The sequence below is a fragment of the Triplophysa dalaica genome, chromosome 9, assembly GCF_015846415.1.
Source record: "Triplophysa dalaica isolate WHDGS20190420 chromosome 9, ASM1584641v1, whole genome shotgun sequence".
Classification (NCBI taxonomy): domain Eukaryota; kingdom Metazoa; phylum Chordata; class Actinopteri; order Cypriniformes; family Nemacheilidae; genus Triplophysa; species Triplophysa dalaica.
The window spans coordinates 1,292,676-1,316,053 of NC_079550.1; the positions used below are offsets into that span (position 1 = coordinate 1,292,676).

Sequence of the window (23,378 nt, forward strand, 5' to 3'; positions counted from 1 at the left end):
TATAAAACTAATGATTATAGTATGTGATAAACACCTTCATATGTAATACCTGTCAGTTATACACTTAGCTTTATTGTGAATGGTTACTGTGTAGGAGCCAGTTCGACTTATTCAAGGTTTGTCCAGGAGGAGGAGTAGTCACGATTCTGTTAAGGGTACCTTGGTAATCAGAGAGGAGGTGCGTTGGTTATAGAGCATACAGTCTATTGACCGTATTGAGAACATATTACTTTTTGGCTGCTTCTGCAACCGAACGTGAGGCGAGGGTGGTTCCTGGGCTGGGGTGGTGTTTGGGATCCGCATGGCTTTCGCATGGCCAATGAGAAGTTGGAGTGGCCCGATGACATGGAGACGAGGGAGGGAAAAGCAGCCTTCGGAGCGGCTAGAGGTGACAGGCTCGCGCCAGCGGCCACAGGGCCGGAATTCAGAGAGAGGTGGGCACGCCGTTAGTAGGAGCTAAAGGGTGGAGATTTTCCTGTGGGAGGAAAGCCAAGCCGGGGGTTGGGGCTTGGGTCGATAGTTGGAGACTCAAGCCTGGAGCCGAAATTGGAGCTGGCGACCCCAATGAGAAATTAGTAAATGATGGGGTGGTTGGAGTTGCAGCTGGAAGGCCGGTGGAAGAGACAGGAGCCGGCGCCCGCAGGCTGCTCACCGGGGGCGTGGCCCGAGCTTGCTGAGGTCCTGTGGCGGTGTACTGACCTCGCGGCTGAGCCAATGGCTCGGTTGTCGTGTCCTTGCCGGGAGCGCAACAGAGCGCAGGAGAGTGCTTGAACGAGCAGGTGAGTCACAGACAGTGGAACTGTCTCGTCCGGATGATGAGAAAGTAACAGACATGTCGAGGTTGTTCTTTAAAGGCTTCGGCGTAGAGATTTTGGTTGAAGCAAAAGCAGAGATAATTCCCAGACTTGCGAAGTTGAAAGACTGAAAAAGTGCAGGTAAAATGGTTACCTATTTATTGAAAGGTTCGCTGGGTCTGATTGGTTGAAATTTTGATAATTAATTTGAATCAGCTGCTGAGCTAAAGCGGATCGGCTGATTACTGATGCGCATCAGCCGGGCTTGATCATATGCTCCGGCTCCTCCCGAACTTAGTTAATAGAACATTATTATGTTTGGGTCAAATGAGTGCATAGAAATCTATTGGGGAGTTATGCATGTTGGAACATATATGGTGTATAAGGTATGAACGATTATTCTCTATGTTATGGATGGAAAGAGCCATATGTGATGTACTGAGGCAACACTATAAAGACAACAAGCAGTTATACAGAGGTGTGCAATGCATGGACTTTATTATCAAACGTGTCATTACTTGGTAATTTACAACCACCACCAACATCAGCGGCATATAAAATCAGCCGTAACAGTTACTGTTACTGAATTTTACAAATGTGAGACTTTAACAATACTGTATGTGGGCACTCTTACCTGTGAAGATCTTACAAAAGCTAAATACAGGCCTGATCTCAGGGGGTAGTTTTTTATAGGTTGGTCCGTTAGTCACGTCAAGTCAACTATTATAAAGCGCTTTATACAATATTACTACAAGATGCACAATATTAAAAAAAATATATAATTTGAATATATTCCAATCTATTTTTAAAACATTTACAATTTACGACAAGATTAAAAACTTCGGTACATAACGAGAGTTTCACAGAGTCAGTTTATGCAACATCTGAAAACAGTGCTGCCAACTCTCACGCTTTCACCGTGTGACATGGGGATTTGCCTGTTTTCACACACACTCACCACAGAAAAAACGATTGTGGGAAGAGACTCGTTCGTTCCTTTTTAAAGTCACTGACGGTACATGGTGCTGATGGCTGGCCGCACCCCGAAGTTAGCGACAGAAGAAGAGATACCCCGCCCGAAAGACAACGGGCTCTCACTAAATCCTTGGTGTTTCCAGTCAGATCCATGGGCATGGCTTGTTGATTTTCACTCAATCCTCTGTTTCAACTCTTACGAGACCTTTACCCTAACCCACACCCTAACCTTACTCTAACCATCTAAACTACCTATGATTGTTAAACTTGCCAAAAAACACAGTTGCGTGATGACTACAGACTCGAAAGCAGCTAAATTGTAGGATGAATGGGTAAAGCATGGATATGAAGGTTAATGCGTATTTGGCATGCTGTGCTAGGAGTGGCCTCCGATGGTCTATCCGGTCCCGAAGCACTCTACCCTGGTTAGGGCAAGTGCGCCGGTTTCAGAACCGTCTCGAGCCCAGAACACATCCCCCCGGGGGTCCTGCGGGACTGAGAGGAAAATGAGAAGTGCTGGGGTGGATGAGGGATGTTAAACTCGCGAGATGCATCAGGTAAGACTGCTTGTCTATTTATGATGGAGCTTGCTTGAGCTGATAGGGTAAATGCTGTGATTGCTGATTTTGTACCAGCCGAGATGATTGTGATGAGGTCACATGCTCGAGCTATATTTGATTGCTGATAATAGACCAGCAGGCTGATTATATGCTTAGGTTCCTCCCGAACTTTGTTAATAAAACATCATAAAATACGTATAAATAATGGTGATTAACCATAACTAGTACCATGGGCCAGAGGAGCATGACCTTCTGGGTGAGGAGTTTCTAAATTATCAGACCATGCCAATGATATCCCTGCAGGACAAAACTGAAATGGAAAGCTTCTGGGCTGACATGGCAACCCGGAAACATGAGGTACTTTTTTTTGTCTTTCCTTTTGGCAGGTGTGGCTTGGCTACATTTGTTGCATGCATATACTGTATGTGTCATGCAAGTTGCAAATTATGCAAGTTTTTATCTTTACTTTGTTAATGGATCAACCTACAGTATACTTACAGTATTAATCACTCAAAAGTCAAGGTATGTGTGAGAATCTGGATTTTGTCCTGTCCTCTACAAAAATTGAATCTGTGTTTAATACAAAGTTCATATTCCATTCCATTCCATTTTCTACCACTTATCCGAACTACCTCGGGTCACGGGGAGCCTGCGCCTATCTCAGGAGTCATCGGGCATCAAGGCAGGATACACCCTGGATGGAGTGCAGGGCACACACACTCACTCATTCACTCACGCACTCACACCCTACGGACAATTTTTTCCAGAGATGCCAATCAACCTACCATGCATGTCTTTGGACCAGGGGAGGAAACCGGAGTACCCGGAGGAAACCCCCGAGGCACGGGGAGAACATGCAAACTCCACACACACAAGTCGGAAGCGGGAATCGAACCCCCAACCCTGGAGGTGTGAGGCAAACGTGCTAACCACTAAGCCACCCCACAAAGTTCATATATCATATCTATTCATTCGTATTCATTCCTATTAATATTAGCTTCTATTCACATAAGATGTGCCTTACTTTCTTGTTGTTTTACCTCCGTGAAAGTTGTATCATGTCTTATGCTGTCTTATGTTCATATAAGTATCTGTTGTTCTCCATCTCAAGGTTCCTAATGATATCTAGGGACAATTGTTTTGTTATTGTAATATTAAATATGTAATCATATCTGATTGTTCAGGAGGAAAGACTAAACAGAAAGTCTGGTGATTTTCCACTGTTTTGGTGGTTTTATATGAAGCCTCCTGATGCAAGCTTATAAGTATTAGTCCTTAACAATAAACTTTGGACTCTGATTGAACAAGCACTTGTGTCTGTGTCAAACTTTGTCTCCAGGCCTGAAACTCTGTGTGTTCCATCGATTAGACTATTCAACCGTAGAATATTGTTTAGACAAGGGGACGTAAGAAGTTTACATTCTTTCAGTATGTTTATTCCATTGTGAGCTTGTGTTGCCCCATGCAAACGCAGATGCTGAGATGGTGTTTTCAGTTGTGGGACTGAACAAAACCAAGAGAAGAAACAGCATAGCATTGGATGGCACCCTGTCATCAATAATGACCATGAAGATGGCCAATCTGGAGCCCTGCTTAATATCGGAGCCCACCCTCAGATATCATCGAGGCCTCCAAGTATAACCATGCCCACAGATCCTAGACAAGGACTTTACCCAGCTTCTGATCTGCATCTGATACTGATTTTGCCTCATTTTTTGTTCTTTTTGTAATGCATTCATCTGTTTTATTGCTTGAAAAAGTTGTACTGTTAAAGCACTTTATTTGTTTCTGATGGACCATGTGGTGGGCGGATTTGAATGAAGAATAATGTTCCTCCCTAACTAATCTTGTGTTGTGTTTGGCTAAAGATTAATCGCCAGCAGCCATATCACCCTATAGCCCAAGACTGGTTGCCCACTGGAGCTAAGCAGCGCTGAGCCTGGTTAGTACCTGGATGGGAGACCTAGTGGGAAAGCTAAGTTGCTGCTGGAAGTGGTGTAATTGAGGCCAGAGGGTGCTCACTCTGTGGTCTATGTGGGTCGTAATACCCCAGTATAGTGACTGGGACACTATACTGTCAAAAAACCGCCGTCCTTCCGATGAGATGTTAAACTGAGGTACTGTCATTAAAAATCCTTCGAATAAGAGTAAGGGTGTAACCCTTGCATCCTGGCCAAATTTGCCCTTTCAACTCTGTACATCATGGCCTCCTAATCATCCCATATGTATTAATTGGCTCAGCAACTCTGTCTCTTCTCCACCAATAAGCTGATGTGTGGTGTGTGTTGTGGTGTAATATGGCTGCCTTTGCATCATCCAGGTGGATGCTGCACATTGGTGGTGGTTGAGAAGATTCCCCCCTTCCATGTAAAGCGCTTTGAGTGTCCAGAAAAGTGCTATATAAATGTAATGAATTATTATTATAAGTGCTCTTAAAAGTACAATAATTCACAACAAAGGCTAGGTTTCAGTTAAGAATTACTTAAATACCATTCTTATCAAAAATCAATCAACCTACCTTGGTCAAACCTTAAACACTGGTCTATGAATAAAGCTTTATTGTGGTACATAGGCAGTCATTTAGGCACACCAATAGTTTGTTCAGCTCAAGTCTAGAAGGCCCTACAAGTCCTTATGCCGAACATGAATTAGAATAAATTCAGGCATTGCACATCTTTAGCAGACCATACAAAAATCCACTAGAATGCAGGAAATCACATCTACACAATCCAAAAATTTCCTGGGGGTGGACCTTCAGCTATGTATGCTTCACAGAATGTAACCAATATTGTCCATCTCAAGTAGGCAGCCCCTATCAATGGCTTTGGGCCTCCCCACAAACCACCAGAATGCAGGGTACAACATCAAATTAATTCCAACTCTCTGATATCTGAGCCACCAATTTGTGTGGCTGCATGCGTGGCATAATTTTGATAACCCCTGATAAAATCTCACTCCAAGGTTTTTTGAAAAGTTGGCAGGTATAGAAATACGGAAGTGCAGATACATGTGCCTAGCAGTAAACCGATCTGAGCGCCGCCATACACAGCAGTCAAGGCACCAACAGACGACCATACTCCACTCTTTTCCGTGCATGGGGATGGTGGTCTAGTGGGTAAAACCACTGAACTGATAAATCAAAAAGGTTGCTGATTCGATCCCAGCAGCCACCACCAGTGTGCTCCTTGATCAAGACACTTTACTCCATGTTGCTCCAGGGGGATTGTCCCTGTAATAAGTGCACTGTAAGTCGCTTTGGATAAGCATCTGCCAAATGACTAAATTTAAATGTACTTCCCCGTGAAGGGTGGTCCCAAACAATTATAAAGTATCCAGATACGACTTTGTGCACCAAAGAGCTCCGCTAGCTCCGCTTGTTTGTGAGCGTGCACTCCCGTGAAGGGCGGTCCCCAACAATTATGACGCATCCAGGCACAGAGCCACTCCAGCCTAATATACCCTGCCACGAACAAGTTTTTTTACCGCTATACTAAAACCATTATTATCCTTAATACACTTAATGTTCAAATGAAGATATTCCATTCAAGAGCAACTGTATACTGAAATGTTCTTTCACCGTACAAGTTTTTGAACCTGCATAAATCCAGATCCATAATGCTCTGTCTAGTGCTATAAGAATGGCTTAAGTTAACCCGTGAAAAATAAGATTTAAAATACCCTGGAGCTTTATTTTTAAATAATTTGTGGACCATCTTTACTTTAAAGCAGGGGCGTAGCGAGAACATTTTTTTAGATGTGGCCAGGTAAGACCCAGTGATTTTAACAGGGTTACCAAAAAAAACTTACAGACAGAAATTCTTTCGTTTCTACGCTTTACACCACTTCTTTTCTTCACATAGTTTGCTGGTTAAAAACATACAAAAAGAACGTAGAGTAAACAATTTATTTGCAATGCTTTCATATGTCTTTTCCTGCTTACTCTTAAACGTGTTTGTTTTTTGTTTGGCTAATTAAAAATCTGCCATACAAACAGATAACTGCCATACAAAAAGCTAAGATGTTACAAATTATAAGAACATTAGCAAGGGGTTATATGAAACAAAGTGTGTAAAACAAGAAACTGAAGTCATTTTCTGTTATCAACCACATGTACATTATTTTATCAATCACGCATATATTATAGTGCTAACACCTTAATTCTTTGAAAGACTACATGGAGCTGAGTTTTATAAATCAAATGACATCATTGCATTTCTACAAAATATCAGTACACAGACAATACACTGTCACAAAGCGGTTAGCAGCTTTTCAGCTATAGCGCTCAGACTGTTTGCCTCAGTGCGTTAGCGTATGACATCATATTAAAGCGAGAGTAATGTTCTCGCTTTACATTCATGGTATACGTTAAATGATCTACGCAGCACTCCGTACACTCTGTCACATCTCAAAACTGCTTCACACTACATACAGTTGTGTTCAAAATTATTCAACCCCCACTGAAATTGATTGTTTGGTCGGTTTGACATTGATTATGATCATTCAGTCATCCTGCTTACAATTAAATCAAAGAGGCACGTGTAGGTCAGACAAATATAACATAACATTTATAATGAAATAACCACAAATGTCTTTTCTGAGCTCACATCATTATAAGTTTTATTCAACCCCCAAGTGACATTCAATCTTAGTACTTAGTACAACATCCTTTTACAGTTATAACAGCTTTTAAACGTGAAGCATAGCTTGACACAAGTGTCTTGCAGCGATCTACGGGTATCTTCGCCCATTCATCATGGGCAAAAGCCTCCAGTTCAGTCACATTCTTAGGCTTGCGCACTGCAACTGCTTTCTTTAAGTCCCACAAGAGGTTCTCAATCGGATTTAAGTCTGGTGACTGCGATGGCCACTTCAAAATGTTCCAGCCAACAGTTCTAATTTTGTTTCATCAGTCCACAGAACACTATCCCAAAACTTCTGTGGTTTGTCCACATGACTTTTGGCATACTGCAGTCGACTCTTCTTATTCTTTGGGGACAGCAAGGGGGTGCGCCTGGGAGTTCTGGCATGGAGGCCTTCATTACGCAGGGTGCGCCGTATTGTCTGAGCAGAAACTTCAGTACCCACATCTGACAAATCTTTTCTCAGTTCCTCAGCAGTTACACGGGGACTTTTCTCCACTCTACGCTTCAGGTAGCGCACAGCAGTCGAAGTCAGCATCTTCTTTCTGCCACGACCAGGTAGCGTTTCAACAGTGCCCTTTGCCTTGAATTTGCGAATGATGCTTCCTATGGTGTCTCTTGGTATGTTTAACATCTTTGCAATCTTCTTATAGCCATTGCCCTTCCTGTGAAGAGTAATCACCTGTTCTCTTGTCTTCCTGGACCATTCTCTTGACCTCACCATGTTTGTAACCACACCAGTAAATGTCTAGAAGGAGCTGAGTATCACAGTCATTTTAAAGCTGCCTAATTGGTGCTTATTAGGCTTTATTGCTGCTCCCTGATATCCACAGGTGTTTTCAATACCTGATTGAAAACACTTCATTGAACCTCTGTTCTTCAGAGTGGTAGTCTTTAAGGGGTTGAATAATTATGTCACTGAAAAATTCACAAAAGAAACATTTACTACTGTATTACAAAACTAATTGATGTCATTTTAGTTGCATATGGTTCTTTAAGAAGTCCTTGTAGGATTTCATTCTGAATACAATTACAAATGTACACTAAATTCCCTAAAACCATTAACAGCATTGGGGGTTGAATAATTTTGAACACAACTGTAGGTGCCCAGATAGGTGGCCATCAATCATTCAGGGGTAGCCATGGCCACCCATGGCCACCATGAACCTCAAACTGTCACTATCTAGAAAGCTAGACTACGTGGAGATTGTTTGTGAAGAAGTTTTTTTAACTAGCATTGGCTTTGCCTAAGACACTCCATGCTATACTTTGCCCATTTAAATTTTTGACCAAAATACACATCAGGTAGTTTACTGAAGATTCTGAAGAGTCTTCATTTCCAGCTCTTCTGCCTTACTTGAGTTATAATTAGACCCAAAGAGAATTACCTCTGACTTGCCTAGATGTAAGCTAATTACTGGCCAGCCATTCCTTCACATTAATGAGCTCGTCCACCAGTTTCATTTGAATAATATTGACTGAAAGTGTCTGAAAAAATCTGGTTTAAATAGACACAGGTTAATACAATCATGGAAAATGAGATCGGTCAAAAGGTAATGGGAAATGTGGTGAAGAATAAAACGGGTCATGAGAGGGGGCTGACAGACGTTACAAGTATTGTCTTGATTGTACTAATTGTCTAATCATTTTCTAATTTATGTTACTGTCTTGCAAGTAATTTATGTGATTTATCCCCAAATTCAAAATATTTATATTTTTGGAAAATTAAAGATTTATTTAATTTATCTGAAACTATTTTAATATAGCTATATCTTAACTGTAAAATTGTTTTGTGTTTTTCATGAGGGCTTTTGGCCATTTTCAATTTTCAATATTCAATTGATTAATTTGTTTCCCTAACTCTACAAGTTTTGCTTAATGCATTTTATTACCTTTTGACCGATCTCTCACCCCGCTCATAGACTGTTTACTCTCCTGCCTTCCGGCAGGCGCTTCAGGTGCCTCCGGACAAGAACCAGCAGACTAGGAAACAGCTTTTTTCCCAGAGCTGTTTCATTATTGAACTCTGCTCCCCGCTGATTCCACTACCCCTCATAACTTTAACTGTAATGCTGCTATTACATTGTTTACATTGCACTACATGGCTGCCATTCATGACTGAACTGTACACACCAGTACTTCATGTATCTGCTCTTTCGGACTGTTTATACACACAGCATCATTTGCACTCTATACTGCTCACTTGCACGCCAGGAATACTACACTGAATGCTCATTTGCACTAATGGACTACTCTCATAACTAGATTACCTCATCTAGTGCACTGTAACTTTCATAACTGCATTACCTCATCTACTGCACTGTAACTTTCATAACTGCATTACCTCATCTACTGCACTGTAACTTTCATAACTGCATTACCTCGTCTACTGCACTGTAACTTCAATAACTGCACCAACTTCTCTACTGCACTGTAACTCATCTATTGCATAACTGCATCTATTGCATAACTAACTGCATCTACTCATCTATTGCACTATAACTTCAATAACTGCATTAACTCATCTACTGCACTGTGACCTTATTAACCGCATTAACGCATCTACTGCACTGTAACTTCTATAACTAGCACTAACTCATCTACTGCACTGTAAATGTATAACTGCATCTACTCATGTATTGCACTATAACTTCAATAACTCATGTACTGCACTGTACCTTTAATAACCGCACCAACTCATCTACTGCACTGTAACTTTAATAGCTAATGTCTGTAACTAATGCACACTCAAGTCACTTGCACTATTGTATAGTCTTTATTGTTATCTGTTCATAACCACCTGTACATTAATGTTCACAGTATATAGCCTTCTGTCTATATTGTTCATAGTACATACCGACTGTCACATTTTCATAGTACATGGCCATTGTATAGTATTTTCCTAATATTGTATTCTGAATTTATTCACACTGTATATCCTGCACTTGCTAATTGCACTTCTGGTTAGACCTAAACTACATTTCGTTACACTGTACTTGTATATGTGTAATGACAATAAAGTTGAATCTAATCTAATCTAATCTTATTCCTGGACCCCTAGTATGAGATAACACATCCTCTTCAAAAGCTTTCAGTGTTTCCCAAAGTAGTCCTGATGAAACTTCATGTGTATCATTCTTCTCAAAACATATTTTTAGTTGGGTATCCAAGTAATTAATACATTTGGGATCATTGACAAGATGAGGATCCATTCTCCACACCTGACACAGGGATGTTAAAGGGCCACAATCTCAGAAAATGCAATGGTGTAGCCTTTAGCCACTGACAAAAATGTCTAAAAAACAACAAATGTGTGCTGTTGTTGTATGTAAAATGGAACATAAAAGTAGTCCGGGAGGAGAACTTTCCGTCGAGCCTGGGTTCGTCCCGCTGCCACCTCGTGGGCCAGAGTTAAAACAATCGAAAGTCTCGAATGGGACGATGATGAATTGGCATTTGGAAAAAAATGCTTTTTTCGGATCGACAAATCAACATTCACACAATCTGTATTTCCATTGCAGAGAGACTTAGAGAAACAAGCAAGAAATGTGTCTCTGCCGGGGTATTCGAACGACGCTAACCGCGATTCGATGCAACACCTAGGTCGAGAGCTAGAGCTCCCGGTTGCCGGAAAGGTTGAAAAATCTATGCTCCGGGAACCGGTGGTCTGTCAGTAAATAATGTAATTCACCACGAAAAAAAAGATTCTCAAGAGTGGATGTGAGAATTTGGGTTTTGCCTGTGTTCCAGATATTATGTGAAATGCATTGCAATGATTATTGTTCACGAATCATATTATGTGAAATGTATTTCAATGATAATTGTACATGAACTATGTCTAACCTTACTTGAGTTTAAGTGCTGACCGAGCTAACAGAATGTTCAGTACATCGTGCTGCTTTTTTCTATAAATAATAATGTACTTCTACGAACAATGAACTAACTCACGTGGATAATATCATTATAGGTCTGGTATGTTTCCATGACATAGCTGTCAATGACATATTTACTTCCTCTTTTATGAATATAAGAATTGGAACTAAATTCAGTAAACTTTGGACTTTGATTGAACTGCCCTTCTGTGTCTGTGTCATTCTTGGTTTCCAGATCTGAAACTCTGTGTGTTCCATCGACTAGACTCTTCAACCTTATACCTAGACAAAAATATTCTTACAGTGGATCAGTACCAGCTGTTCGCGATCAAGCTTCATCTCCGGAAGAAGTAAGTATTACACATCGTTTTTTAAATTGCATTTCTTAAATAATGTGTTTTGCATAATAGCGGCTGTTGTTTACAATTTCGCGGCCAGACCTGAGACTTTACATTGGTCAAAGACATGTGTTATGTCGTCACGTTAGTGGTAAAATGAATAGCTTCCCTCGGATCAGAAGACTTGTGACCGACATCATTTCTGTAAAGCTTATTCATTACTACGAAAGAAAGTTATGGCAGTGTCTTTCTCAGTGAGTTCAGTGTTTTCTCAAGACAACCTGGTTGCTGATCTTAACATACCTGTCTGTCATAAACAAGTACTCTGAATGCATGTTTTTGACTCTATCCTTGTTTATGTCTGTCAGTAATTTGCATGCACATGATTATTCATCAATGGCCAACATTTCATACAGCATATGTTGTTCTATCTATATTTAGGTCTTCTCCATTTAATTCGCATTTATGAAGAAGGCATTAAGGTGATTTTTATTGCAGTTAGTGTAGGGTTTTGGTTGGATAGGGCATTATAGACGTAATTGCGTTTTCCGCCATATATTTTTTGTGGTCATTCAAAGCACACCTTTAAGCGCTCTACATCATATTTTTCATAACACTGACTTTTGTGGCAAGTTTCAGTTAAAAACATTTTGTCAAGTTCGCAAACCGTTATTGTTGTATCAAAAACGAAGACCGTGACGGTTTTGAAATAAACTGATCAATTCATGCTTGACTCTTCCCCAGTGAGGCCCTCAGTTCCCATACCCCTCTACGTCAAAGGTGATTTTTTTTCTTGCTCTTGGGAATGGTTTTGGCATGCACCGCAGCCATGGTGAAAAGGGACAGGAATAGGACTTGTAGCAAAACGCGGCTCGACTAGTAGTGACTACGCCACCCCGAATTACCGGGGAAATAATGTAATAAACGGGACACAAGTCCTGTTTGCTCAAGAGAGGCAGGAGGGATGAGTTCACAATTTAAAAAACAATTTTATAATTGTTAGCCAAAAAATAGCCAAATACAAACTAAGACAGGCAAATAAACCAAAACAAATTATGAAATAACAGAAACAAAGCCCTTTAAGGCCCCCCTAGAGCCCAAGACAGATCGCCAGAGCAAAAGACGAGATGGGATCCCAAGTAAGTTCGGTTTCCACCCAAAGCAGCAGACGTGGCTCGAAAAGCAAGGGTTACTGACAGCAAGTTGTAATTATAGCTGCTCAACCTGGCTTTAAGGAGAGCAAAGAAATTTTCTAAACAAATATTTATTAATCATCCAATTAAAACAATTGCAGATTAAAAAGAAACGATAGCTAATGTGCTCACCCTGATTGAATATCGGCATGCACACACACGCGTAATCACAGACACAAAGTCATACGATGGATCTGTTAGTGAGTCAACAAACAGCTGGCATGTTCTGTGAGTTCTGCCCTTGTTTTTATTTTATTTTTAACGTGGCAAAAAAAACACCGTCGTAGAAATTTACATTTAGCAGATGCTTTTATCCAAAGCGACTTACAGTGCACTTATTACAGGGACAATCCCCCTGGAGCAACATGGAGTAAAGTGTCTTGCTCAAGGACACACTGGTGGTGGCTGCTGGGATCGAACCAGCAACCTTTGATTTACCAGTTCAGTGGATTAACCCACTAGACCACCATCTCCTGTATAATACAATAAATACAATAACATCATTCATTCAGGAGAGTATACAAAAAAAAATGCTCTTGCTAGTAGGATGCCTGATTGGGAAATTTTAAATACTGTAGCAACCAGGCAAATGTAAGTCAGAGACCGAACACCACAGGGACAAGTATGAAAGCTTTATTCTGTTAAAACCATAAATACACTTCAGTACGGCACATTGCCCCCCTTTAGTCAAGGCTTGCTTCTCTCCCCCAGCCACCAACAGATCCCTGAGGACAGGAGACACAGAGTTCGATCTCGCACAGGGTCAGGCAGTAGTCCAGGTGTCAGTGGCACCAGCACAGGAAATGCCGCAGCTCTAGCAGTCACTTAGCTCTAGCACGTAGTCAGGCTATAATCCAGGTTTCAGTGGCACCAGCACAGGGTATGCAGCAGCATTAGCAGTCGTCAGCTTTCGCTACGAATCAGGAGCTCTCCTAACCAACAAAGAAGGCCCTCACTGACTAGCTCTATTAACTCCCCCCTCTATCTAGCTACCTGTCTTGACCGCCGGAGACACTAGTTATCTCGAGCGGCCGTTTAGCGTGTACCCACACTCGAGCTCCCGAACACCCGCAGCAGGTACAGGTACAGGGATAGCACTCAAGACTCTGTGGCGCAATGGATAGTGCATTGGACTTCTAGATTGAGTATTGTGGGCATTCAAAGGTTGTGGGTTTGAGTCTCACCAGAGTCGTGGTTGATTTAAGTTTGCAGGAAACTCTTCAAAAGCATCTTAACTAGGAAAGGATGTATTATTAAACACATTCACTTCGCTTTAAACAATCCCTCTGCATGTTTTCCTCCTTTGTACTGGCAGTTTTGCCCCTTAGTAACTTTTCAGTAACATGAGCTGTTGACATGTAGGCGCCGTGGCTTAGCTGGCCAAAGCACCTGTCTCCTAAACAGGAGATTCTGGGTTCAAATCCCAGCGGTGCCTAGTGCTTTTACACTTCTTGTTGCAAATCTTTGTGTACTTGAAAGAAGGGTTTTGTTCTTTTACATGTTCCAGAAACACCCAAGAAGTGAACTTGCTCACTTAATCCTGCTTACCTGCACTTTATTGCAATACTGCAGTGATGATGGATGTCAAGCAGTCCTCACAAAACACTGACTTGTGTGGCAAGTTTCAGTTAAAAAACATTTTGTCAAGTTTGCAAACTGTTATTGTTGTATCAGAAACGAAGATCATGACGGTTTTGAAATAAAGTGAACAATTCATGCCTGACTCTTCCCCAGTGCGGCCCTCAGTTCCCATACCCCTCTACGTCAAAGATGACCTCTTCCATGATTCCAATCTCTTCTTAATTGTTTGTTTTGCCACTTTGTTGCTTGTCAGTCACAATCATATCAAAACCATCATTGGCATCGGCGCGTGGCTTAGATGGTCAAAGTACCTGTCTAGTAAACGAGAGATCATGGGTTTGAATCCCAGCGGTAGCTACCGTGTGAGCTCTTTGCTTACTACTCCCTTGTCTTTGAAGACTGATTTTTTTCTTGCTCTTGGGAATTGTTTTGGCATGCGCCGCAGCCGTGGTTAAAAGGGACAGGTTGCACTCAAGGCTCTGTGGCGCAATGGATAGCGCATTGGACTTCCAGATTGAGTATTTATGGGCGTTCAAAGGTCGTGGGTTTGATTCCCATCAGAGTCGTGGTTGATTTAAGTTTGCAGGAAACTCTTCAAAAGCATCTTAAATAGGAAAGGATGTATTATTAAACAAAGAGGGCACACACATTCCCTTCGCTTTAAACAATCCCTCTGCATGTTTTCCTCCTTTGTACTGTGAGTTTTGCCCCTTAATTACTTTTCAGTCACATGAGCTGTTGACATGAAGGCGCTGTGGCTTAGCTGGCCAAAGCACCTGTCTTGTAAACAGGAGATCCTGGGTTCAAATCCTAGCGGTGCCTAGTGCTTTTGCACTTCGTGTTGCAAATCTTTTTGTACTTGAAAGAAGGGTTTTGTTCTTTTCACATGTCAAACATGATGATGGATGTCAAGCAGTACTCACAAAACACTGAATTCTGTGGCAAGTTTCAGTTAAAAAACATTTTGTCAAGTTTGCAAACTGTTATTGTTGTATCAGAAATGAAGATCGTGACGGTTTTGAAATAAACTGATCAATTCATGCCTGACTCTTCCCCAGTGCGGCCCTCAGTTCCCATACCCCTCTACATCAAAGGTGACCTCTTCCATGATTCCAATCTCTTCTTAATTGTTTGTTTTGCCACTTTGTTGCTTGTCAGTCACAATCATATCAAAACCATCATTGGCATCGGCGCGTGGCTTAGATGGTCAAAGTGCCTGTCTAGTAAACGAGAGATCATGGGTTTGAATCCCAGCAGTAGCTACCGTGTGGGCTCTTTGCTTACTACTCCCTTGTCTTTGAAGACTGATTTTTTTCTTGCTCTTGGGAATTGTTTTGTAGTCATCATAGACTTGATAACTACAAAACATAGACTTGATTAAATCTCACGGAGCCGATCTAACCAATATCGATGTTATACCTCAAAGCGACGATGTTTCCGATCACCATCTTATAACATGTACACTGCGCACTGCAGAAATCAGTTGTATATCTCGTTATCGACAGGGTAGAACAATCACCTCAACTACTAAAGATAGTTTCGTAAAGAACTTGCCAGATCTGACTCCTCTAATAACATTTCCAACTAATATAGAATCGCTCGATGACATGACCAGCAACATGGGCACTATTTTCTCTAATACATTAGAAGCGGTCGCACCTATGAAGTAAAAAAAGATCAATGAAAAGATCATAGCACCATGGTATAATAACACCACTCGCGCCCTAAAAAGAGAAACGCGTAAACTGGAGCGAAAATGGAAACAAACCCAATTAGAGGTCTTTAAAATTGCATGGAAAGAGAGTGCAAGCTGTTACAAAAAGGCACTAAAAGCAGCAAAAGCCGAGCACTTCCGTAACCTCATAGAAAATAACAAAAACAATCCAAGGTTTTTATTTAGTACAATTGCTAAACTAACAAACAAACAGACTCCACCTGATCTGGGTATTCTGCCGCACCTTGGTAGCAATGAATTCATGAAGTTTTTTACTGAGAAAATCGATATACGAGACAACACGGCGAAAACCAAACCTCCAAGTGTGTCGGAAGAATTAGTTTCAACCGTCACCCAAAAAGAAAAGCTAGAGTGTTTTTCTCCTATAAATCAAGAAGATTTAATTAAAATTATTGCAACATCCAAACCGACGACATGCTTATTAGACCCCATTCCGACTACTTTATTAAAAGAGTTACTTCCTGCTGTAATTGAACCCATTTGTAACATAATCAACAATTAATCTAGTACATGTCCCAGGGCCCTTTAAGATGGCTGTAATTAAGCCTCTTATCAAAAAACCAAACTTAGACTCCAATGAACTTGGAAGCTATAGACCGATTTCAAATCTCCCTTACTTGTCTAAAATACTAGAAAAAGTAGTACACAACTCAACTGTGTACCTTCCTACAAAATAATGACATGAACGAAAAGTTTCAGTCTGGCTTTAGACCGCATCACAGCACTGAAACTGCGCTCGTTAGAATTACAAATGACCTCCTTATTGCATCAGATAAAGGTAACATTTCACTCTTAGTCCTGCTTGACCTTAGTGCTGCTTTCGATACTGTAGACCATAAAATACTACTAGATCGTTTACACAATTATATCTGTATTCAGGGACAGGCACTGCAATGGTTCAGATCCTACTTAACAGACATATATCAATACGTCCATTTAAATGGGAAATCATCAAATCTTACACAAGAAAATTATGGATTACCTCAGGGATCGGTTTTAGGACCCTTGCTTTGCATGCAGAGGGCATTCACTTCGCTTTAAACAATCCCTCTCCATGTTTTCCTCCATTGTACTGTGAGTTTTGCTCCTTAGTTACTTTTCAGTCACACGACCTGCTGACATGTCAGTCAGCAGGTCCCTAAACAATCCCTCTGCATGTTTTTCTCTGTTTTGTCTCGGGGCCCCCACGCGCCCGGGGACCCCATGAAAAACGCCGGAAAGCACCCCACGGAAACAAGGTTAGGGCCAATATGAGGCGAAGCAACCAGGGGGCGACTGCACGTATACCTGTAACAAATTTTCGTGCGCGTTGATTAGGTGGCGAGTGGGCAGTCAGAACGAATTCTAAACGTCCCCTTTAACCCTAGGGCCTGGCTCCGCACCCGGCCTCCGCGAAGCGCCTACACATCCCCCTTGGCACCTATCTTGGGCAGGGCATCCCAATGGACACGCCTCCATCCTCAAAATGCCTATGCATCCCCCTTGCAGCCTAAACGTATCGGAGGCCCAGACGACGCCCCGGACGCCCACCGATGCCCCAAAGAACCCAAGACATGGGGTTCTCGTGGCCGGCCGCCGACTCCCGCTCCATATCTGTGCTGACTGGCCAGATTCGAGCCGAGAGGCCCCGAATGGCGGTGCGATGTACACCCAGACACCCAAGAGCCCTTCGCTTCGAATTTCGAGTCATAAAAGCGCGATGTGTATCCAAACCTAGTTTTCTCACACCTGAGATTTATTCGAAAGCGGCCCCAAAAGGTACACAGTGCGAGATCCCTGTCAGTGGTCTTGTTTACTTCGGCAAGGAGTTATACAGCCTAAACCAACTGCAGAGTGCCTAACATACATGGTCCTTCGTGATGATGTACTTTAAAGCTGTCAAACAAGTTATGTGTGGCATGCACATTCGTAACTTATTTAATGGGGCACTCATAGGTAAATAATGGACAAAGCCTATTAATAGTCATTAATTAACCTTGGAAATGAGCCTTTCAGGTAAAACCAATAATATAGATCATATGAGACACAATCCTTCACACTGATATGCAATAAAGCATTAATTCTGTGAAACTAATCAGAGGGATGCACTTTTGTGAATTGTTATTTTGTCCTATAGTTTGGGAATCCATAGGACTTTGTAACACATGGCTATTTCTTACAACTCTAACTTATTTGAAGGGGGGCTCATAGGTAAATAATGGACGCAGCCTCTTAAGGGTCAAAAGCCTAAATAAGGAGTTATATAGCTTCAAACAACAATGGAGTGTATAAGAGGCACATCCCTTCACAATGACGTGCATTGAGGCTCATAGTTGTGTTCCAGAATCTTAAAAATGGTGTGTCCATCATTTACCTATGGAGACCCTGTCAAACAGGTTATATGTGGCATTTACATTCGTAACTTATTGAATGGGGACCTCGTAGGTAAATAATGAACACTGCATGTATGTGTTGTTACCTGTTATTTACAGCATTATAACACGTTTATTAAGCTTAATAACGGCGTGTCCATCATTTACCTATGGAAGCCCTGTCAAACAAGTCATGTGTGGCATGTACATTCGTAACTTATTTAATGGGGACCTCGTAGGTAAATAATGGACAATGCCTATATGTGCTATAACATGTTAATTACAGTGTTATAACATGTTTATTAAGCTTAATAACGGACTGTCCATCGTTTACCTATGTACACCCCATCAAATAGGTTATGAGCGGGATGCTTTTTTTGACTTGTGTTCCAGAAGCTTAAAAATGGTGTTGTCCATCATTTACCTTTGGGAGCCATGCCAAAAGTGTTATGAGTGGGACTTCCTGTGATCACAGGAAGTCCTAATCGTAACGTATCCAATGGGGCCCTACTAGGTAAATAATGGACAAAGTGTATATTCATAACATAGAAATGGTGTGTACATGAGACACGTACGGGGGCACCGTCAAATAAGTTACGACTGGGACTTCCTGTGACTCATCAAAACACCGGAAGTGACAGTCATAACTTATTTGACAGTGGCCTCGTAGGCTTCCATTGGACAAAACTTTAAATGGCTTATTTTAAGACTTTAAACAACTTTCGTATGACAAACCCACAGATATGCATTCTAGAAGCACCCCATAAAGATATATTACACAATTCAGGCTGTTAAAATGCTTATTTTGCATACAAGTGGACTTTTGACAGAATTATGTCTCTTCCCAGCTTCTTATGCATAATTATACTTTAATTTTGTGCAAAAGCTTTGGGGCTTCGAATGCTAGTCCTTCACATCATTAAGCATCACATATTCAAAGCCCATACCCCTCACGGTAGGGCAAGTGCTCAAATTTTTTTCCAAAAATAAAACGTCTCACATGGACCACAAAATGGTGGTAATATATCACATAACGTGGCCGTACACACTCCATACGCTAGGAAACGAATTAGGGGGCCGTGACAAGATATAGAATTTGAACTGGGGTCGTTCTTGGGTCGTTGTACGATAGCAACCTATGACCACACCAGAAAAGGTTGCGCGTGTCAGAGGCTCCCGTATGGCCTGCGCAGGCCCCAGGAGCCCGAAATCTAACAGTAAGTTGCGTCACGTAGCCCTCGCCGACATACCGAGGGGGCTAGGTCGGGACGCAAAGTTAAATATATTTACTTATATTTCATACATGCCACTTCCTGGCGTTGATATGGGCCGTGGGCCTGAAAAAGGTTCATTTTAAGACTTTTAACAGCTTTCGTGTGACAATCTCACAGATATTCATACTAGAAGCACCCCATCAAGATATATTACACAATTCAGGCTGTTAAAATGCTTATTTTGCATACAAGTGGACTTTTGACAGAATTATGTCTCTGCCAGGTTTTTATGCATAATTATGCTTTAATTTTGTGCAAAAGCTTTGGGGCTTCGAATGCTAGTCCTTCACATCATTAAGCAACACATATTCAAAGCCCATACCCCTCGCAGTAGGGCAAGTGCTCGAAAAAAAATCACAAAAAATATTACAAAAAAATTAACGGGTCAGCGTACGATAGCCACCTATGAACACACTTTCGCGTTTTAGTGGCTCCCGTACGTCCCGCGAAGGCCCCAGGAGCCAATACCTAGCATAAAGTTGCGTCACGTGGCCCTACACGACATACCGAGGAGGCTAGGTCGGGACGCAAAGTTAAACACCCCCACCGTATCCCTTGACGAACATCGAGGCCCTGTGACCTTTTGACCCCTGTATTCCAGAGCGTAAATTTCCAGCCTTTTTGTAGGCTGTTGGTGTCTTTCTGGGCATACCGAGTGGTCAACGAGGTCGGAGGGGTGCGGAACTCCAAGACCCTACCCGGGGACCAGTGACGGGCCACATATTTGAAAATTGGGCCAATCGGACCATTCTGCGGCAGTGTCCATCATGAGCCTATGAAAATAAATGGAATAGGTTACGAGTATCAGCGGCCCTCGTAGGGCCCAAGGGGTCTATAGAGTCCTCCAAATTTATATTCTGGTAGTCTGTAGGCCCTGTTTCATATACCAAAAGGGCGGCTTTCTAGAGCCGAAGTAAACAGCTTTCAGTGTGTTTCCCTAAAATCTCTAAATTAGGCCTCTTCGACTAAAAGACACAAAGAGGCTCTTTCATTAGCAAAATGAACCAGAGTGAGGTTCAATCTTGTTTCACAAAAATGGTACTTCGAAATGACCTAGAATGACGACACTCCTTATCAAGGTTCATGGGACGCCTACGGCATACCTTGATGAACGTTGAGGCCCTCTGACCTTTTGAACCCTGTTTTCTAGAGCGTACATTTGCAGCCTATTTGCAGGCTGTTGGTGTCTTTTGGGGCATACCGAGTGGTCAACGAGATCGGGGGGGGTGCGGAACTCTAAGATCCTACCCAGGGCCCGTGACGGGCCACATATTTGAAAATTGGGCCAATCAAGACACAAAGTTAAATATTACCAGGGCGCGTTTCGGCACTTTCGGGGTGTAGCGTCATCAATAGGCAGCAAGGGGCGTCAAACTACCAACTCTTGGTGCGCAATGGACGTGAGGAAGACTGCGGTAGAGTTAGGCTGTTAGAGGGATGCGAAAGGCACCTTTTGGACGCAGTGATGAAGATTAGGCAGTTAGGATGTTTAGGCATTTCGCGTGAAAATGGTACATTTCGCAGTACTTCATCACCCCTTGTGGTGTCAGCACGATGCTAAACTCTAAACTACAATAAGGGAAAAACTGTCACTTGCCATTGCAAAGTGTGTGAATTGGGCATCCAAATGAGGCACACGATCCCTTCGCACCCCTAGTTTTCCAATGGCAATCATTATGAATGGGTTTTTGTCCACCGTTTACATAACTTCCCTTACACGTTACGACGTTCTTTCCACCGTAGGTTGCACACGCATCCAGCTTTTGCGAGGATTAATGCCCATCCATTATCTCTAAAACATTTCAAAAAGGGGCAGTTTAAACTGTGTAATGAGGAAAACTTAATGTCGAGAGGCAACGGATAGGTTTCCCTAGTCTCAACATACGAAAGGAATCACACAAAGTTCCCAGGCACCACTGGGATATGAACCCAGGATCTACTGTTTACAAGACAGGCACTTTGACCAGCTAAACCACAGTGCCAACGCCAAAACTGGTTTTGGGATGATTGTGACTGACAACTAACAAAGGCGAAAACAAACAATTAAGAAGAGATGGGAATCATGGAAGAGGTCACCTTTGATGTGGAGGGGTATTGGAACTGAGGGTTGCACTGGGTAGGGTCAGGCATGAATTGATCAGTTTATTTCAAAACCGTCACAGTCTTCGTTTTTGATACAACAATAACAGTTAGCAACCTTGAAAAAATGTTTTTTTACTGAAACTTGCCACACAAGTCAATGTTTTGTGAGCACTGCTTGACATCCATCATCACTTCAGTATTGCAATACTGTGAAGGTAAGCAGGATGTGATGAGCAAGTTCACTTCTTGGGTGTTTCTGGAACATACGTTCAAGTACGAAAAGATGTGCAAAGGCACTAGGCACCGCTGGGATTTGAACCCGGGATCTTCTGTTTACAAGACAGGTGCTTTGGCCAGCTAAGCCACGGCGACTATGCCCATGTCAATAGGTCATGTGACTAAAAGGTAAAACATAAATCAACCACGACTCTGGTGGGCTTTGAACCCACAACCTTGGAATGCCCACAATCTAGAAGTCCAATGCACTATCCATTGCCCCACACAGCCTTGAGTGATATTCCTGTCCCTTTTCACCACGGCTGCGGCGCATGGCAAAACTATTTCCAAGAGCAAAAAAAAATCAGACTTCAAAGACAAGGGAGTTGTAAACAAAGAGCCCACACGGCAGGCACCACTGGGATTCAAACCCATAATCTCTTGTTTACTAGACAGGCACTTTGACCAGCTTCTTGGGTGTTTCTGGAACATGTAAAAGAACACAACCCTTCTTTCAAGTACGAAAAGATATGCAAAGGCACTACGCACCGCTGGGATTTGAACCCAGGATCTTCTGTTTACACGCCCATGTCAACAGGTCATGTGACTGAAAAGTAACAAAGGGGCAAAAATTCACAGTACAATGGAGGAAAACACGCATAGGGATTGTTTAAGGCCAAGTGAATGTGTGTGCCCTCTTTGTGTAATAACACATCTTTCCCTAGTTAAGATGATTTTGAAGAGTTTCCTGCAAAGCTAAATCAACCACGACTCTGGTGGGACTTGAACCCACAACCTTTGAATGCCCACATTACTAAGTCTAGAAATCCAATGCGCTATCCATTGCTCCACAGAGCCTTGTGCGCTTCATGTTCACCATGGCTGCAGCGCATGCCAAACCTATTCCCAAGAGCAAGAAAAAAATCAGTCTTCAAAGACAAGGGAGTAGTGAACAAAGACACTATACGCTAGGATTCGAACCCAGGATCTCCTATTTACTAGAGCCAGGCCCGGGGTTGGGGCCTCTTATGCGAGGGCCTGGTGGTCGGGCCTCCCCCCATGGGGTCCGGCCGGGCTCAGCCCGAAGGAGCATCGTGGGACCACCTTCCCATGGACCCACCACCTGGAGGAGGGACTGTAAAGGGCCGGTGCTTAGTGGATCGGGCGGCAGTCGAAGGCGGGGGCCTCGACAACCCGATCCCTGGACGCGGAATCTAGCTCTAGGGACATGGGACGTCACCTCTCTGGCGGGGATGGACTCTTCACCACTCTGGAGTTGCCCATAGTGAGAAGTGGCAGGCTGGTGTGGGTTTGCTTATAGCCCCCCAGCTCAGCCGCCATGTGTCGGAGTTTACCCTGGTGAACGAGAGGGTCTTTCATCTGACCTCCGGCCGTATGTCTTGGACACTCGGGTGAAGAGAGGGGCGGAGCTGTCAACTGATCAGGCAGCTGATGGGTACCGACAGGCCAAGCGGACTGCAGCCCGGGTGGTTGGGGAGGCAAAAACTCCGGCCCCAGGAGGAGGTCGGTTAGGCCATGGAGAAGGACTCTTGGTCGTGTAGTGTATTTCGGGGAAACTATGAGTTTGATCACAGTAAAAGACGTATAATTAATGATGATTAACTATACCTATTTTATACACCTTTTATCGGAGTCAGCAGACCTTATAAATAGCAACAAACTAAATGCACTCGTCCAGCGAGTGATCAGCAGATCGTATATCAGATCTAAGAAATATTACTTTCCTGGCCTTGGAAACATAACACT

The 23,378-nt window shown here is 42.6% G+C and overlaps 4 non-coding genes across 4 annotated transcripts; 3 read left to right on the top strand and 1 right to left on the bottom strand.

Moving 5' to 3' along the window:
* The first annotated feature begins 13,733 nt into the window (after nucleotides 1–13,733).
* On the top strand, nucleotides 13,734–13,807 carry trnar-ccu (transfer RNA arginine (anticodon CCU)). The gene has a single exon. It is a non-coding gene; the product is annotated as a tRNA-Arg (tRNA).
* A 621-nt stretch (nucleotides 13,808–14,428) lies between these two features.
* trnag-ucc (transfer RNA glycine (anticodon UCC)) lies at nucleotides 14,429–14,519 on the top strand. The gene is given in 2 exon segments: nucleotides 14,429–14,465; nucleotides 14,484–14,519. It is a non-coding gene; the product is annotated as a tRNA-Gly (tRNA).
* Nucleotides 14,520–14,701: 182 nt separating this feature from the next.
* trnat-ugu (transfer RNA threonine (anticodon UGU)) lies at nucleotides 14,702–14,775 on the top strand. The gene has a single exon. It is a non-coding gene; the product is annotated as a tRNA-Thr (tRNA).
* Nucleotides 14,776–22,379: 7,604 nt separating this feature from the next.
* Nucleotides 22,380–22,469, bottom strand: trnar-ucu (transfer RNA arginine (anticodon UCU)). Its single transcript is given in 2 exon segments — nucleotides 22,380–22,415; nucleotides 22,433–22,469. It is a non-coding gene; the product is annotated as a tRNA-Arg (tRNA).
* Between the last annotated feature and the right edge of the window lie 909 nt (nucleotides 22,470–23,378).